Below are 8,525 nucleotides of genomic sequence, written 5' to 3'. Positions count from 1 at the left end.
TTTTGTTTTTTCTCTGTTATTATTCAACTTATTGATGTCTTATTTTTGTTCACATTATTCCTCTCAATTGCTCTACCTGAGGTGAGTAGGGCTGCTGTGTTGCTTAAATGAAGTGTATGCTTTAGATTACTCATTTAATGAGTGCATGTCATTCACATAGCACTTCACTGAAGTTCTACTATGTCCCAAATCCTCTTCTAGGCACAGAATTTAGACCACTTTTCTCTTAGGCCCAGATCTTGCCTTTAACATACTACTTGGAATTTAGTAGCTCATGAAATCTGCAGACTGCATAAATGAATGAATATTTTGAGGGCTGTGCTTTTGTGGAGGAACTTCATAGGAGACCGAAGGAATAAAATAAATCAAAAGTATCCACAGTATATAGAATGTATACTATTTTACAAGTCACAGAGAAGAAGAAGAAGAAGGAAAGTAGTAAGACTAGAAAGTTTGTGGCAAGACTAACAGGCGCTGGTCAAGAACTTAATAAGCACATTAGGAAAGCAGTAAGGTTTCTTTTTTTTTTTTGAGGAAAAGTTTTTATTTCTAGTGATGAAATTGGCTACAGAACATTATGAAAGTTTAAAAATACAAAGAGAAATTGTCTATAATTAATAGATTCAAAATTTGACAATCAGTGAATATCATTATTAGTCATTACCAACAACAGTTATTGATTTGAAAGGCAGAGTGACAGGAAGAGGGAACCACTGCTTCACTCCCCAGACACTTGCAATAGCCAAAGCTTGACCAAGCCAAAACCAGGAACTGGGAATTCATTCTGGATGTCCCATTTGGGTGCAGGGACCCAAGCACTTCTGCCATCCTCCGTCTCCTCCCAGGGTGCACACTAGCAGAAACTTGCCTCAAAGCAGAGAAGCTACCACTCAAGCCAGGCATTTGTATATGGGATGTGGGTGTGTGGTGGTGATAGCAAGCCCTCATGGATAAAAAAAAAAAAAAACACAAAGTTATTTCTATGCCAAGGAAATTACTCTGTAGTCTTTCTCTTATAAACTACGTATTGCTGAACCTAGATAATTTTTCCTTTATTTAACAATGACATGAAAATGTCAGTTGAGTTGGCTTTCCTGAAGACCTTGTTTCTTGAATATTAGTGGCTAGCTGAGATAAATTCTTTTCATCTCTTTCTCGCTTCGGCAGCACATGTGCTCGCTTCGGCAGCACATATACTAAAATTGGAATGATACAGAGAAGATTAGCATGCCCCTGCGCAGTAAGGTTTCTTTACCTCCCTGTAGGCTCTGCTCTCCAGAGGTGAACAGGGTCCTCTAAACCCACTTGCTGCACACACAAACACCTGAGTGTTGTATTCTCCCACAGGTGTTGGAGACTGATATGGTGTTCTGATTTATATTTACATAATGGCTAGTGACATCGGGCATATTCACATGTTTTGACCATGTACATTTCTTCTGAGAAATGTCTATTCAGATCCTTGCCTGTTTCTTCACTGTATTTTTTGGAGTTTTTCCAATTCATGTAAATGTTCTGGAAATCTGTAAACATTCAGAGTTTTAATTTTTCCTGCCATCTGTTCATTGTATCTACACTCTGATGTTTACTTTGTTGTGAAGAAGTATCTTAGTTGGATATACTCAAATGTCTCTGTTTTTATTTTTGTGACTATTGCTATTGGAATCTTACCCAAAAGCTATTGTGTGTTGACAATATTTAGAGTTTCCCTATGTTTACTTGGGTTTGGGTCTTATGATTACATTTTAATTCACTGTGAGTTCACTTTCACATAGTGTAAGAGATGTTGGAGTCTCTTTTCAGGCTTCTACATATGGATAATCAAGTTCCTCTGCACCACTTGTGAAAGAGATTCTTCTTTCTCCAGTTCATTTTAGTTCCTTTGTTAAATATGAGTTGCTGGTAGAAATTTGGGTTTATTTCTATGCTACCAAGTCTTTTCCATTGAACTATGTGTCTGTTATTATATCAGTGCTAACACTTCTTCTTTTTTTTTTTTTTTTTTTGCAGTATATTTATTTGAAAGGCAGAGTTACAGAGAGGTAGAGGCAGAGAGAGAGAGAGGTCTTCCATCCACTGGTTTACTCCCCAAATGGCCACAATGGCCGGAGCTCTGTTGATCTGAATCCAAGTGTCAGGAGCTTCTTCCAGGTCTCTATGCAGGTGCAGGGGCCCAAAGACTTTGGCCATTTTCTACTTTTTTCTCAGGCTATACCAGAGAGGGGTATAAGAAGTGGAGCAGCTGGGAAACATACTGGCACCCATATGAGATGCCGGCACTGCAGACGGTGACTTTACCTGCTTTGTCATAGTGCTGACCCCTGTAATATGTCTTAAAATATGGTGTGATGTCTCCAGCTTTTTTTTGCTTTATAATATTGCTTTAGATGTTAAGCATCTCTCATGTTTCTATGTGAATTTTAGCATCATTTTTTCTAGCTCTGAGAACATCGTTGGTATGTTGATTGGGATTACATTGAATTTGCAAATTGCTTTTGGTAGTATGGATATTTTGGTATTATTCTTCCCATTCACAAACAAGTTTTCTGTGAGACTGTCAAAAAGCCTTGACAAAAATTGGACTTTATTACACAAAAATTCATCACTTTTTGGGATCATTTAAATCCATAATTTTGCACTAATATTTGATAAATAATTAAAGACTTTGAGCATTTTAGTAGGAGAAATTAAAATATTTATCAATTTATTCAAATATTGTTTAGATGTGATATTCAAATATTGTTTAGAGCCATTGTCTATATTCCCTCTAAATTACGATCTTTTTGCTTTTTGCCTGTTAAACTTGTCCCTTGATTCAAGAACCCTTTTTAATGTAATGTAAACTGAAAATGTCATTTCATAAGCTAAAAAAAATGACAAAGAAGGAAAAAGAAGGGAGGGAGGTTGAGTATATAATTATGTTCTCCGAATTTTTTCTATAAAACATATTGAATCATTTAAAAGCTAATTAAAATTAAACTCAAAATTGGACCATTATGACCAATACTTAAAACAAGTGATTAAAAACTGTAGATGTCTTCAATTTTGATTATCATTATTCTTTAGAATATCTGAAAGAAATCCGGCTTCTCACTTTAAAATATACCAGTGTGTTAGAATCCAGTATTAAATGACTTTGTTTAAAAGTTTTATTTAATCTATTCCTTTAAGTAGTAATACTATGGCCATTGTAAAACAAAATCCTTATCATTTTTCATAAAACAGAAAGGGCCTTTAAAACATCATCACTAAAAATATTAAGAGACCTAAAATATAACATTCTTAAAACCCAAGTGATACCATTCAAAATTTTCAAATATGCAGGGATAGTTCATGTCAAGTAACTAAATAATTGTTAAGTGTATATATGGAATAGCTTCTATAAATTCTTTTGGCAAGGGCTGGCACTGTGGCATAGTGGGTGAGGCTGCCACCTGCAGTGCTGGTATTCCATAGGGGCATCAGTTCAAGACCTGGCTGCTCCACTTCCTATCCAGCTCTCTGCTATGGCCTGGGAAACACTATAAAATGGTGCAAGTCCTTGGGCCCCTGCACCTGCATAGGAGACCAGGAAGAGGCTCCTGGCTCCTGCCTTCCAGTCAGCACAGCTCCAGCCATGGAGGCCAACTGTGGAGTGAACCAGTGAATGGAAGACCACTCTCTCTGCCTGTCCTTCTCTCTCTGTGTAATTCTGACTTTCAAATAATATAAATAAATCTTTAAAAATTCTTTTGGCAAATAGATGAAGCTACTTGTTATACATTTCAAATAAATAGCAAACATACTAGAAAAATATATTGAATAAAATTTAAGCAACTCATAGCTATACACAGAAATTTCTCACCATAACAACATAGCAACCACTAAATTTCCAAATTCAATTTTCCACAACTTAGAATCTTTAACTCCAGAAGGAGTACAAAATTGACAGAACAGTGGCCTATGTATCAGGATACCTAATGCTAATACAGAATTATCCCTGCCACAACTTACCTATGTGACCTTGAACAATTCACTTTACTTCTCTGGGCTTGGCATTTAGCATCCTCATGTGATAAAGGAGGCTTGGATAAGATCAGTTGTACTCTGTCTTGAGACTTCAATGATCTCTCAGTTTCCAAACAGGCACCTTAAGGGAAAGTAAACCTTTAGATCAAAGCTTACATTTTTAAATCTAAATATATTTTAAACTGTTTCTACAACTAGTACAAAACAACACATTCAAATGTGTACCATGCCACTTTTCAATATTTGGGAATAATTAATGCATCATTTTAGAGCATTGTCTTGAGGCCAGTGCTGTGGTGTAGCTAGTAAAGCCACTGCATGCAGTGGGGGCATCCCATATGGAGGCCGGTTCAAGTCCAGGCTGCTCCACTTTCCATTCAGCTGTCTGCTATAGCCTGGGAGAGCAGTAGGAAGTTGGCCCAAGTCCTTGGGCCCCTGAATCTGCATGGGAGACCCTGAAGAGGTCCTGGCTCCTGGTTTCAGATTGGCATATCTCTGACCTTTTAGGCCATCTGGGGAGTGAACCAGCAGATGGAGGACCTCTCTCTCTCTCTCTCTTCCTCTTGTTCACTATCTGTGTAACTCTGACTTCCAAATAAATAAATAAATAAATCTTTTAAAAAATCAAAAGAATATTGTCTGGCACACAGTGAACCACTAAGTACAAGATATTATTAGGAATATTAGATTGAAATATTGAAATAAACTAGGCAATAAGCCTTAAGATGCAAATTAATACCAAGAAATATAATCTCAAATTTCTGTGTTCAACAAGGTAGTCTCTTTTCACGACTAACTTTATACTAAATAAGATATTTTGATATTTTGTTAAGAGTAAATTTATCGGGGGCCAGCGCCGTGGCTCACTTGGTTAATTCTCCACCTGTGGTGCTGGTATCCCTTATGGGCAAAGTGTTCTAGTCCTGGTTGCTCCTCTTTCAGTCCAGCTTTCTGCTATGGCCCGGGAAGGCAGTAGAGGATGGCCCAAGTGCTTGGGCCCTGCACCCGGATGGGAGACCAGGAGAAAGCACCTGACTCCTGGCTTTGGATGGGCACAGCTCCAACTGTGGCAGCCATCTGGGGACTGAACCAATGGAAGGAAGACCTTTCTGATTTCTCACTGTATATAACTCTACCTGTCAAATAAAAAAAATTATTAGTTTTTCATAAAAACTGCAGTATTGAAAAAGTTCTAAAATCCCTCTAATTCTAAATGTCTGTGACTGCTAACTCATTAGCACATATTGCATTCTTTACATCTGGGTAATCATGACAATTCACTTTTAAATGATTAACAGATCTGCTGTTATATATAAATACATGCTTTTCCGAAAATCATACAATAAGCAGGCTACATACTTTACTTCAAGTAGAACTGCCATATCCAGTCCTACAATTGTAAATAAGACAGTTTCAATTGTTCAGCATTATCAATTATAAATTCCAATCGTGTAGCAATACTCATAAGAATTTAGGGGGCCGATGCTGTGGAGTAGCAAGTAGAGCTGTGGCTTGCAGTGCTGACATTCCAACTGGGTGCCAGTTCAAGTCCTGGCTACTCAAATTACTATCCATCTTTTTAGGCAAGTAAGACTTACTATCCAGCAGTAGAGGATGGCCCAGGCCCTTGGGCTCCTGCACCTGCATAGGAGACCCAAAAGAAGCTGCTGGCTCCTGGCTTTGGATTGGCAGAGCTCCAGCCATTGTGGCCAAATGGGGAGTGAACCAGCGGTTGGAAGACTGCTCTCTCTCTCTCTCTCTCCTTCTCTGTGTAACTCTGATTTTCAAGTAAAATAAATGAATCTTTTTTTAAAAAGGATGAAATAAAAAGGAAGATGAAGATTACAAAATTGTTTAATTTTTTTAATAAATATAAATTTCCAAAGTACAGCTTTTGGATTACAGTGGCTTCCCCTCCCCCAAAACATCCCTCCCACCCATAATCCTCCTATTTCCTGCTTCCTCTCCCATCCCAGAAGATTACAAAATTGTATGAAGGACATTTGTACAGTAAACAAATATACTGATTTCCAATGCAATATTTGAATACTTGAAGCAGGAAGGCTAAGTACTTCTTTGCCAAAATAACATGTTTTCTCCAGTGTAAAACCCATTTGCCATCCCAATACACAAAGGGATTTGGGGCAAGAAGGAAAAAAGAAGTCCACACATGCAGAAATTTTAAGCAAAACAAAATAGAGAATGTATTTAGTTTCATGTAAATCACATGAGAATTAATAGTATTCTACCAATTTGCAACAAATATTTTTAACTTTAATGAATGAATGAACTTTCAGTTACATAGCAGGAAACTTCTACCCTCTCCCATAAAACTGAAAGAGAAACTTTTTAAAAGTAAAAACTGATGAAAGAATTCTGCAATACATGTTAATGTTAAGTAGCCCAGCAGAGTTTATTTAGAAATACAAACACACACACAGAAAATAAATACATTAAAATCTTACTGAATAGTCCAGTAATAGTTCAGGATCCAATATGTGTGCAAAAGATTCTGGATTTCCCAGTCACTTTGTATAGGAAATGATGTGCTTTGCTATGTAGCATGTAACTTTAGATTCCTGAACACCTCCACTTTGCTTCTTACCCTGAGTCCCAGCAAATACAGGAACACAGCTGTTGAGTCATTCATTTTCTGGATTTGGGAATATCAAAGAATTAATGAGTATAGAAAGTTGTACAGCAAAGACCAAGAATATCCAAGGGAGGTCAGGAAAATCAATTGAACAAGTCAAAATACTATGAATGTATACTGAATGCTCTGTTTTTAATATGTCTTACTTACCTAAAAAGACATGAGGGCTATTGCTCTCTCTCTTAATACAACTAAGGAGAAGATATCACCAATGCTCAAGAAAAATGAATACACAGCAGAGCTAATACAAAATCCCCAAATTCCAAAATAGAAAAACTGGATATGCACTCCTTACACACACCCTGAAGTGGCAATGAAGTAGAACAAATCTAAAATTAGAAAAAAATCTTTTTTTAAAGATTTATTTATTTATTTTAAAGTCAGAGTTGCACAGAGAGAGGCAGAGAAGAGAGAGGGGTCTTCCATCCACTGGTTCTCTCCCCAGTTGGCTGCAATGGCCAGAGTTGTGCCAATCCAAAGCCAGGAGCAAGGAGCTTCTTCCAGGTCTCCCACATGGGTGCAGGGGCCCAGGACTTGGGCCATCTTCTACTGCTTTCCCAGGCTATAGCAGAGATCTGGATCCATATGAGCTGCCAGCACTGCAAGTGGTGGCTCTACCCACTATGCCACACCACTGGCCCCGAAAATTCTTGTCAAATTAAGAACATTTAACCTTTGTTTTAGAGTGCATTATTAAAATATCTAAACTGGGGGAATACATAATTTCTTTCTTTAGAAATCAGAAGAGAAAAAGAACACTTCAAGCCTACTGTGACACCACACAGAAGGAATGGAGAATCATGATCTCAATTAGCCTAGGGACAGAATAAAAGGGAGGGAAATAGGAACAACAGAATTAAGATGAATAAGCTTTGACAGCTGAGGGAATCTGAATGTAAAGAAAAGGCATGCAGTTAACTGAAACAATAGAGATAATTCTGAGAGGAAAAAACATTGTTAAGTCATATTAATGGGGCCAGAGCTGTGACTTAGTAAAGTAAAAAAAAAAATCTAAAATTTGTTTTTAAATTATATAATTAAAAAAGATTAAAAAAAGATGTTCAATCTTAAGTCTCTACAGCATAAGATATACATCAATTTTCCCAGGTTCTATTTGCATTTATTAACAAAGTTTCATGGGTATAATCACTAAAGTGGCTCCAATAAGTCTTTTTATAAAAATTATTTTTTATTTTGACAGGCAGAGTGGACAGTGAGAGAGACAGAGAGAAAGGTCTTCCTTTTTCTGTTGGTTTACCCCCTAGTGACCGCTGCCGCCAGTGTGCTGCGGCTGGCACATGGCGCTGATCCAAAGCCAGGAGCCAAGTGCTTCCTCCTGGTCTCCCATGCAGGTACGGGGCCCAAGCACTTTGGCCATCCTCCATTGCACTCCTGGGCCATAGCAGAGAGCTGGACTGGAAGTGGAGCAACTGGGACAGAATCTGGCTCTCCCAGCAGGACTAGAACTTGGTGTGCCTGCACCGCAGGTGGAGGATTAGCTTATTGAGCCATGGAGCCTGCCTCCAATAAGTCTTAACCTGGGATGCAACTAAATTTAACAAGGATACTCAATAGGAATTTTAGAAGAATTCCAAAATATGTATCAGAATAAAAATAAATACTTTACTTGGTACATCTCATTTTAACTATACTATTGTCTAAATTTCCAAATGCCAGATGTACTAAAAAAATCCCCAAAGCAGCAGAGTTGGTCCGACATGATGAGGAATAAAATAAAGAAAATGAGAATTCGCAGATCCCAGATTAAAATAACCAAGAAGGCCCAATAAAAGAAAACTCAATGTCTTCATACACTAACATTTATTACCTCAGATTTATTTAACAAAAAGGTGATTATTCCAGC

At 37.6% G+C, this 8,525-nt stretch overlaps 1 pseudogene; it reads left to right on the top strand.

The window, feature by feature from the left end:
* The first annotated feature begins 1,172 nt into the window (after positions 1-1,172).
* Positions 1,173-1,240, top strand: LOC138848306 (U6 spliceosomal RNA; annotated as a pseudogene).
* Positions 1,241-8,525: the final 7,285 nt, after the last annotated feature.

The sequence above is a fragment of the Oryctolagus cuniculus genome, unplaced genomic scaffold, assembly GCF_964237555.1.
Source record: "Oryctolagus cuniculus unplaced genomic scaffold, mOryCun1.1 SCAFFOLD_52, whole genome shotgun sequence".
In the NCBI taxonomy this organism is placed as follows: Eukaryota; Metazoa; Chordata; class Mammalia; order Lagomorpha; family Leporidae; genus Oryctolagus; species Oryctolagus cuniculus.
Note: the sequence above shows the minus strand (reverse complement) of the source record. Positions and strands in the feature narration are given on the sequence as shown.